We start from the raw sequence: 10230 nt of genomic DNA, 5'->3' as shown, positions 1-10230 counted from the left end.
GAGATATCTTAGGGTTTGATTGAAATCTAGCACAAAGTCCTACACTGAACATGATGTCTGGTCTTATTGCAGTGAGGTAAAGTAAACTTTCTATCATACCCCTATAAGTTTTTTTATCAAAGCTTTCTCCACTTTCATCAATTTCTAACTTAGTGGAGGTGCTCATAGGAGTGTTAATGGCTTTTGAGTTCTTCATATTAAACTTCTTTAGTAAATTCATAGCATATTTAGTTTGACTAATAAAGATGCCATTGTTTAGTTGTTTGATTTGTAAACCTAAGAAGAATGTTAACTCTCCCATTAAACTCATTTTGAATTCAAGACTCATAGTTTTAGCAAAAGATTCACAAAGAGATTCATTCGTAGAACCAAAGATAATATCATCAACATAAATTTGAACAATGAGAAAATTATTTTCAAAATTCTTGATGAATAATATAGTATCAACCTTGCCTTTTATGAAATTATTTTCAATGAGAAAAGAACTAAGTCTCTCATACCAAGCCCTTGGAGCTTGTTTTAAACCATAGAGAGCTTTAGTTAATCTAAACACATGATTAGGGAGACTATTATTTTCAAATCCAGGAGATTGTTCAACATAGACTTCTTCGGAAATAAAGCCATTAAGAAAAGCGCTTTTAACATCCATTTGAAACAACTTAAAATTATTACTACTAGCGTAGGCAAGGAGCATCCTTATGGCTTCTAATTGAGCCACAGGAGCGAAGGTTTCTTCATAATCGATACATTCTTCTTAGTTGAAACCTTTGGCCACTAATCTAGCCTTGTTTCTAACCACGATACCATTTTCATCTTGCTTGTTTCTAAAGACCCATTTAGTACCAATAACTAAATGGTCATTTGGCCTAGGAATAAGCGTCCACACCTCATTTCTCTCAAATTGATTCAATTCATCTTGCATTGCGATAATCCATGAATCATCTTTCATGGCTTCATCAACATATTTGGGTTCAATTTGGGAGAGAAAGGTGGCGTTGGCACAAAAATTTTTAAAAGAATATCGTGTTTGAACCCCCTTTGATGTGTCCCCTAAGATTAGCTCCTTAGGATGAGCATCTACATACTTCCAATCCTTGGGTAAGGAAATCTGGGAAGTGGATGCATCCAAGTTGCCAGTTGGAGACGGGGTTTCATTTAAATTCAAGGAATCAAAATTAACATCATTATCAAGATCATTTTTCCTAATTTCGGAAATCTCATTGAAAACAACATGAATAGATTCTTCAATAATTAAAGTTCTTTTATTGAAGATACGAAAAGCTTTAGAAACCGAAGAATAACCAAGAAAGATTCCTTCATCGGATTTAGCATCAAATTTTCCTAAGTTATCCTTTTCATTCAAGATAAAACACTTACATCCAAAGACTTTAAAATATGAAACTTTGGGTTTTTTGTTATTCCATAACTCATAAGGAGTTTTGGTGAGTAGGGGTCTTACTAGAACTCTGTTCAAAATATAGCATGTAGTGTTTACGGCTTCGGCCCAAAAATATTTGGGTAGGCTATGTTCATTCAACATGGTTCTTGCCATTTCTTGTAAATTTCGATTTTTTCTTTCTACTACCCCATTTTGTTGAGGATTTCTTGGAGTAGAGAAATTATGGTTGTATCCATTGAGTTCACAGAATTCTTGGAAATCATGGTTTTGAAATTCTCCACCATGATCACTTCTAATTGACGAAATCATAGAACCCTTCTCATTTTGAACAAGTTTACAAAACTTGGTAAAATATCTAAAGCATTCATTTTTCTGTTTTAAGAAGTAGGTCCATGTATATCTGCTATAGTCATCAACAATGACAAAGGCGTATTTGCTACCTCCTAGACTCGATGTAGAGATTGGTCCGAACAAGTCCATATGGATCAATTGTAAGGGCCTAGAGGTGCTTATTTGATTCTTAGTCTTGAAACTACCCTTAATTTGTTTACCTAATTGGCAAACATCACATACATTATCTTTGATGAACTTGATATGAGGAATTCCTCTTACAAGTTCTTTAGATGATATTTGAGTGATTAGTTTCATGCTAGCATGACCTAATCTTCTATGCCATAGCCAAGCATCCTCATTCAAAATCGAAAAACACATTTCATTACACAAATCATTTATGTCAATAGTGTATACGTTATTTTGTTTTAATGCAATCATGGACATGTTTTTATGTGGTTTTTCAATGATGCAAGCATTAGATTCGAATTTGACAGTGTATCCTTTATCACATAATTGACTAATGCTCAAGAGGTTATGTTTTAAACCATCAACTAACAAAACATCTTCAATAAAGAAGTTGGATTTGTTACCTATGGTTCCTTTGCCAATGATTTTACCCTTGTTGTTGTCTCCGAAGGTGACATAGCCTTCGTCTATGCTAGTGAGCTTAGAGAATTGAGATGGATCTCCGGTCATATGCCTTGAGCATCCACTATCAAGGTACCATCTCTTGCTCCTAGCTTGCGATAGTGTGGGTTTCTACAAGAAAGGATGATTTTTAGGTACCCATTTGCTTTTAGGTGCCTCAAAGATAGATCTACATTATTTATCACGTTGCATAGATTTTATCATGGTTCCTTTAGGAACCCAAGTCAGTTTGTTTGGACTTATTTTCTTAAATGGACAATAATGCGTCTTGTGTCCAAATATGTAACAAAAGTTGCATTTGGTTTGGTGTTGAACATGTAAGATGGGGCCTTTTATGAAGGTGGTTGGATTTAGGTGAGGACTTCTCACAAATCCAATTCCACTCCCTTTTGGAACGTGACCCTTGTTTGCAAGGATCATGTTCAATGACTTGCTACCAACCTCGAATTTCTTCAAGGTGTCCTTAAGTAGCAGGTTTTCTTTTTGGAGAGTTTCTAGATCATGGCATTTGATACATGAATTTAAACTATCATGATATTCAGTTTTTAACTTATCAAAATCACAAGTAAGACTATCATGCTCCTTTTTTAGCAATTTGTATTTTCTATTGATAATCTTGCATTCATCAAATAAGTCATGAAAGACATTTAATAATTCATCGAAAGATAAATCAGCATCTAATAAATTCGTTACCTCATCTCCGATGGCCATTAAGGCGTAATGAGCAACTTGCTCGGTGTTGGACTCCTCTTCTTCGGATGCGCTCGAATCATCCCATGTTGCCTTGAGCGCCTTCTTCTTTGTTGTTCTCTTTTTGGCTTGGGGACAATCACTCTTGTAGTATCCCGGCTTTTTGCACTCATAGCAAATAACTTGGTCCTTCTTGGGTTCAAGTTTATTTTTAGTGTCATTCTTAAACTTGTTTCTTTTAATGAATTTTTTAAATTTTCTTGTTAGAAGTGTCAAGTCATCGTCACAGTCCTCATCACTTGAGTTTTCTTTCAAGTGGTCTTCCAAAGTTCTAAGTGTCATATCCTTCCTGTTCTTTGGAAGGATGTCTTCTTGCTCTTCATGAGCTTTGTAAGTCATCTCATAGGTCATTAATGACCCAATTAGTTCTTCAAGAGGGAAGTTGTTTAGATCTTTTGCCTCTTGAATAGCAGTGACTTTAGGATCCCAACTCTTAGGAAGGGATCTTAGAATCTTATTTACGAGCTCAAAATCCGAAAAACTTTTTCCGAGTCCTTTTAGACCATTGACGACATCCGTGAAACGGGTAAACATGTCGCCAATAGTCTCACTCGGTTTCATTCGGAAAAGTTCGAAAGAGTGTAACAAAAGATTGATTTTTGACTCTTTCACTCTACTTGTGCCTTCATGAGTCACTTCGAGTGTGTGCCAAATATCGAATGCAGTTTCACAAATAGAAACACGATTAAACTCGTTTTTATCAAGTGCGCAAAATAAGGCATTCATAGCCTTTGCATTAAGAGTGAAAGCCTTCTTCTCCAAATCATTCCAATCGATCATTGGAAGAGAAGACTTCGAAAAACCATTTTTGACAAGATTCCAAAGTTCAACATCCATAGAGATAAGAAAGATCCTCATTCGGGTCTTCCAATAGGTGTAGTCCGTCCCATTAAACATGGGTGGACGTGTAATAGAATGACCCTCTTGGTTTCCGGCGTAAGCCATCTCTCTTGGGTTTTAATCCGTTTGAGAGTTAACCGGGCTCTGATACCAATTGTTAGGATCGAGAGCACTAAGAGGGGGGGGGGGGGGGGGATGAATTAGTGCAGCGGAAAACTTTCTGCGATTAAAATCGAAAGCTGCGTTCGACCGATAAAAACAACTTCTGTATGAAAGTTGATACTAATCAATGTTAATGTCAAACTAAGCAGGCAGTTTGCAGCTATGATGAAAACCAGAATATCGGCGCAAACTGAAATCCGAAGTTCGTACGAAGAAACTGATTTACGTCTAAATGTTGATTCGTAAATCACTTGATTAGATAAAACGCAGTTTAAGCAGGAGTATAAAGGCAGTGTGCAGTATTGGTAAAGCTCAAAGCGTAAATGCAATCTGCAATATGATGATCATACGAAAAAGTAGATTTACGTCTAAACGCAGATTTACGTTTAAACGCATATTTACGTCTAAACGTTGAAACTTGTTTGTAAAATCGCAGAGGGCAGTAACTATTGAGAAGTTTGCAGTGAAGGTAAAACGCTTAAAGGAAATGCAAACCGAGATTTAGAGTGGTTCGGTCAATCTTGACCTACTCCACTTTTGGCTTCCTCCACCGATGAGGTCACCGACGTCAACTAGAGGCCTTCCTTCAATAGGCGAAGGCCAACCACCTTCTTACAGATTCACTCCTTTTGACGGGCTTAGGAGACAACCCTTACAGAAGTTTTCTCTCCTCTCTTTACAACTCAAACTTTGAAGAACAAAAAGAGGAGAACTAGCAGTTTTGAGCTCTAAGAACCATAGAAAGACAACAAGATTTCGAGTGTGTGTTCTGTGCTTTCAGTGCTGAATGAGTGAGGTATTTATAGGCCCCAACCCAGTTTAAATTTGGAGCTCAAATCTGTCAATTCCCGGAATTCCGGGATCAGGCGGTTGCACCTCCTGACTGGGGCGATTGCACCGCCTGGCAGAGCTCGAAGACTGAGCCTCTGGGCGGTGCCACCTCTGTCAGGGGCGGTTGCACCTCTCTGCCAGATCTCGAAGACCAAGCTTAGGCGGTTGCACCGCCTGACTGGGGAGGTTCCACCGCCTGGCAGAGCTCGAAACTTGAGCTCTAGCGGTGCTACCTCTTGGCAGAAGAGGTTGCACCGCCCAGTCTCGCTCGGAGACTGAGCCCGGGGCGGTGCCACCTCTTGGCTGGGGCGGTTGCACCGCCCAGTCTCGTTGGGAGACATAGTCTGGGCGGTGCTACCTCCTAGCTTGGGCGGTTTGCACCTCCCACAGCAATCAGGGTCCGAATGGGTTAATCCATTCGGCCCAATTTGATTCTTTCAAGGGCCCAATTGCCCCAAGATTAAGCTAATGGGATCACCTCCCATTTCTAACTTAATCAATGTGCTAACTACGATTATTTCCTAAGACATATTCTGCAGCTTGCTCCGGTGCGTCAATCGCTTCTTCCGGCAAGTTTCCGGCGAACTTCCGTCGATCATCCGACGAACCCTCGGTGATCCTCCTGCGGACTTCCGGCAAACTCCTGGACTTGCGACGATCCACTTGGCAAGTTCCGACGAGCTCCTTTGGCAAGCTTCTGGACTTCTCGGATTTGTTCCCGCAGAACCTCCGACGACTGTCCGAACTTCCGTCGAGCTCTTGAACTCCCAACGTGATCATTGTCATGACTCCGGCGCAACTCCTGCTGCATGTCTTACTTTCATCGTAGTTAATCCTGCACACTTATCTCAACACACAGATTAGACAAACAATTGGCAATTGATTTCATCATCAAAATCCGAGATTCAACAAAATGCTCATCTTAAAGAGTTAATAATTAGAGACACATTAAAAGGAGTTCAAACTCGTTCTTCTCTTAAAAATTTTTGTGCGAATGTAGTTTTTTTTATCTCAAATTGAACCTAAATGCATTGACAAGGTCTTGAAAGATTATTCATCGATTATTGCAATGCATGAGAAATTAAATTAATTTGAGAGAAATAAGGTGTGGAAGCTTGTTCCTAGACCTAGTGACTATTTGGTAATTGGTACTAAATATGACTTTAGAAAAAAGTAAGATGAACTTGGTATCATAATTAGAAACAAGACTAGATTAGTGGCCAAATGTTTCAACCAAGAAGAAGGTATCGATTATGAAAAATTCAACCAAGAAGAATGTATCAATTATGAAGAAACCTTCGCTCTTGTGGCTAGACTTGAAGCCATAAGGATTCTCCTTGCCTATGCTAGTTGTAATAATTTTAAGTTATTTCAAATGGATGCTAAAAGTAATTTTCTTAATGGCTTTATTTCCATAGAAGTTTATATAGAACAATCTCCCGGATTTGAGAATGCTAACTTTCCGAATCATATGTTTAAGTTGACTAAGGCACTCGATGGATTAAAATAAGCCCTTAGGGCTAGGTATGAGAGGCTTAGTTCTTTTCTTATTCAAAATAATTTTATGAAAGGTAAGGTCGATACTACATTGTTTATTAAATATTTTGAAATAATTTTCTCATTATCCAAATTTATATTGATGATATCATTTTCAATTTTTCAAGTGAAACTTTATGTGAATCATTTGCTAAAAATATGAGTCAATAGTTTGAAATGAGCTTAATAAGCAAATTAACTTTTTTCCTAGATTTACAAATCAAACAACTTAGTTATAGAACTTTTGTTAATCAAACTAAGTATGCATTAGATATATTAAAACGGTTTAATATGGACAATGCTAAGGCTATTAATACACCAATGAGCACTTCTACAAAATTAGATATAGACATTAATGGAGAATATTTTGATCAAAAGACTTATAAGGGTATGATATGTAGTTTATTATACCTTACAGCAATTAGACTCGATATCATGTTTAGTATTAGACTATGTGCTAGATTTCAATCTAATCCTAAGCAATCTCAATTAAAAGCTATTAAAATAATTTTTAGATATTTAAAAGGAACTCATAATCTAGGACTGTGGTATCCAAATTCTAAAAACTTTGAGTTACTTGCTTATATTGATGCTAATTTTGCTGGTTGTCAAATAGATAAAAAAAAGCACATCGATTATATATCAACTCTTAGGTCATGCACTTATCTCTTAGTCTTCTAAGAAACAAAACTCAATTGCATTATCTACGACCAAAGATGAATATATAGCAGCAAGTGCATGTTGTGCACAAGTTATCTAGATGAAAAATACTTTAGAAGATTATGAAATTCACTTGAAAAATATACCTATAAAATGTGATAATACTAGTGCAATATGTTTAACAAAAAATCCTATTTAATACTCTAGAACTAAATATATCGATATTATGCATCATTTTATAAAAGATCATATTAATAACCATGATATATCTCTAGAATTTATTGATACAAAATATCAATTAGCTGATATTTTTATAAAACCATTGATTGAGGAATAATTTGATTTTATTAGAAGAGAATTAGGTATGTTAAATCTTCTGAATACATAAATTCCTTTGTACATTTTTTGACTTTCTCGGTTGAATTTTCCTTTTAAATTGTTTCCTTATTTTTCATGTGATGATCATGAGTCCTTCCTCTTTCTATTTGCAAAGGAGGAGCCATGATTCATAGATTTTTAGATTAATGACTTGATCTTTTATGTAATAATCAATTCCTATGAATCCTTCTTCCTTCTATTTACAAGAAAAAGATTTGATTCATAAATTTTTTAGTATGTACATCTAAAGCAATAATGCTAGCTTGCCCATTTCAAAAAGCAAAAGGAATTATCTTGCAAAGTGTTTGCTTAACTTCTCATTTCATAAATTTGCTAGCTTGCATAAATTAGTGGAAAACTTAAATAGTTTAAAATATTTGCATAAATTATTGAATGATTCTCCCTTTTGTTGATGACAAAGAAGGAGAAATGATGAATGAATGGTATCATGACCAAAATATTGATTTAATTTTGGTATCATGCATGAAGTGATAAATGCTTACAATTTTAATATCTTAGCATCATGTATGTTATGTCCAAAATGATATTAATTTTGGTATCATGAATGCTTTAGTATCATGTATGTTATGCCCATAGTGATATTGATTTATTTTTGATATCATGCATGAAGTGAGGATGGAATGTAATGTTTTGAAATTGTGCATGTCTCAATTTGAAACTATAATGATGCACAACATATGAAATTTTGATATGATATATTGCATTTGATCACTATGATTGAAAGTGTTTAACTTAAATTCAACGATTGTGATTCCTTTTGAATTCAAGTTTACCTTATCTCAATATGACATATAGATAGGGGGAGTTAAGGTTAACTCTGTCATCAATTGGTTATCATCATCAAAGAGGGAGAGATTGTTGAATCTCAGATTTTGATGATGAAATCAATTGATAAATTATTGATCTAATCCAAGAGATTGTTGCAGGATTAACTATGATAATAAATAAGGCATAAAGCAGATGTTGGGCCGGAGTCAAAGATCGGACGATACATCAAAAATTCGGATGATGTGCCGGAAGCTTGCCAAGAGTTTATCGGGAGCTCGCTGAGAGTTCGTTGAGAGTTCGCTGAGAGTTTGTCGGGAGTTTGCTAAGAATTTATCGGGAGTTCTCCAAAAGCTTACCGAGATTTCACGGAAGTTCATCGAGGTTTCGTCGGAAGAACAATTGACACAACAGACAAAGATTACTTAGGTAATGCCTTAATTGTCATAGTTAAGTCTTAATTTAAGTTAGGCTTGGGAGAAACCCTACTAACTCAGATAAGGGCCAATTGGGCCCAAATTAGGATTGAATTGAGCTTGCTATTTAGCCCATTCAGTGACCCAAAGCCACGTTAGGCGGTGGCATTGCTTGAGACTCGGTCTCCTAAGTGGTCTAGGCGATGGTATCATCGATAGTTAATGCTGTCAAGTGGTGGTACCAACTTGTTAGGCCGTGGTACCATCAGAGCTCAGTCTCCGAGGCTTTGTCAAGTGGTGGTATTGTCAAAGCCCAGTCTCCGAGGCTTTGTCAAGCGGTAGTATCACCAGACTAGATGATGGTACTGCTTAGTGTCAGTTTGTAGGTGGTAGTAACGCCCAGTAATGGCGGTGGTACCATTAGTACCCTAGAAATTCGAGATGAGAAACTTTTTAACTCCAATTTTGAAGTCATTGGGGCCTATAAATTCCCCACTCTTTTCTGCATAAAAGGGCAACAAAGTGTGAACAAAAATCTTGAAGTGTTGGGGTGTGAAAGTGTTGTAAAAGTGCTAAGTGTCCTCCTATATTTCTAAGTCTTGTGATCATTCAAGTGAGGTGTGAGGCTTGTAAGGGTTATCACATAAACCCGTGAAAAGGAGATAGTGTTGTAAGAGGGTGGTTGGTCTTTGCCCATTAAAGGAAGACCATAAGTGAACGCCGATGACATCGCCGGAAGAGGAATCGAAAATAAACATAGGTCACAACGACCGAACCATTATAAATTAATGTGCTTTCTTTCTTCGCTGCTATTTACTTACTTTGAAACTACTTTACTTCCTCGTTACTTTAGCTGCACACTTTTACGAACGTTTCTAAAGTTAAACACCTTTTGATACAGTTTTCATTAAATGTAATTTTTTAAAATCGACGTTGTTTTTCACGTACGTACTAATTCACCCCCTTTTAGTGTCGACTCAATCCTAACAGATGTATCATGTAAAAGTTTTAAAAGACCTCTCACGTTTAGAATTTTAGAATGTTAAGTTAGTTTTACGATGATATGAACTTATGATAAATCATTGGAGTTCTGATTGTATAAATTCTTATGCTTGAGGATTTATAAATATGATTAGTATTTTATTAAGTTAGTTTGAATTTTCATAAATGTTTGAGTGATGTGATGTATGATTTTAAACTATACAAAATTTTTATGGATGTGAATTTTATCTCGAATATTTCTTAATATTATCAAATATTAGTTTGGATTATAAATTTAATTGTTAATGAATTATAATATTCATATTTAAGATAGATTTATAATATGATAATTCGGGAGGAGTAAAAAAAGTACAAGTTCAATCGGTTGAAAAGAAAGTTATTGAAGAGATTATTTTATATATTATCAATTGTATAATTATAAATTTAACGAAGGAATTTTTCACTTAGTTGCCCAGCTAACATAGCATCTCTGGTAGACTATTTGTCATG

Source organism: Musa acuminata, chromosome BXJ1-10 (genome assembly GCF_036884655.1).
Source record: "Musa acuminata AAA Group cultivar baxijiao chromosome BXJ1-10, Cavendish_Baxijiao_AAA, whole genome shotgun sequence".
NCBI lineage: Eukaryota > Viridiplantae > Streptophyta > Magnoliopsida > Zingiberales > Musaceae > Musa > Musa acuminata.
The sequence above is the reverse complement of the archived record's forward strand: the minus strand, read 5'-3'. Positions refer to the sequence as shown.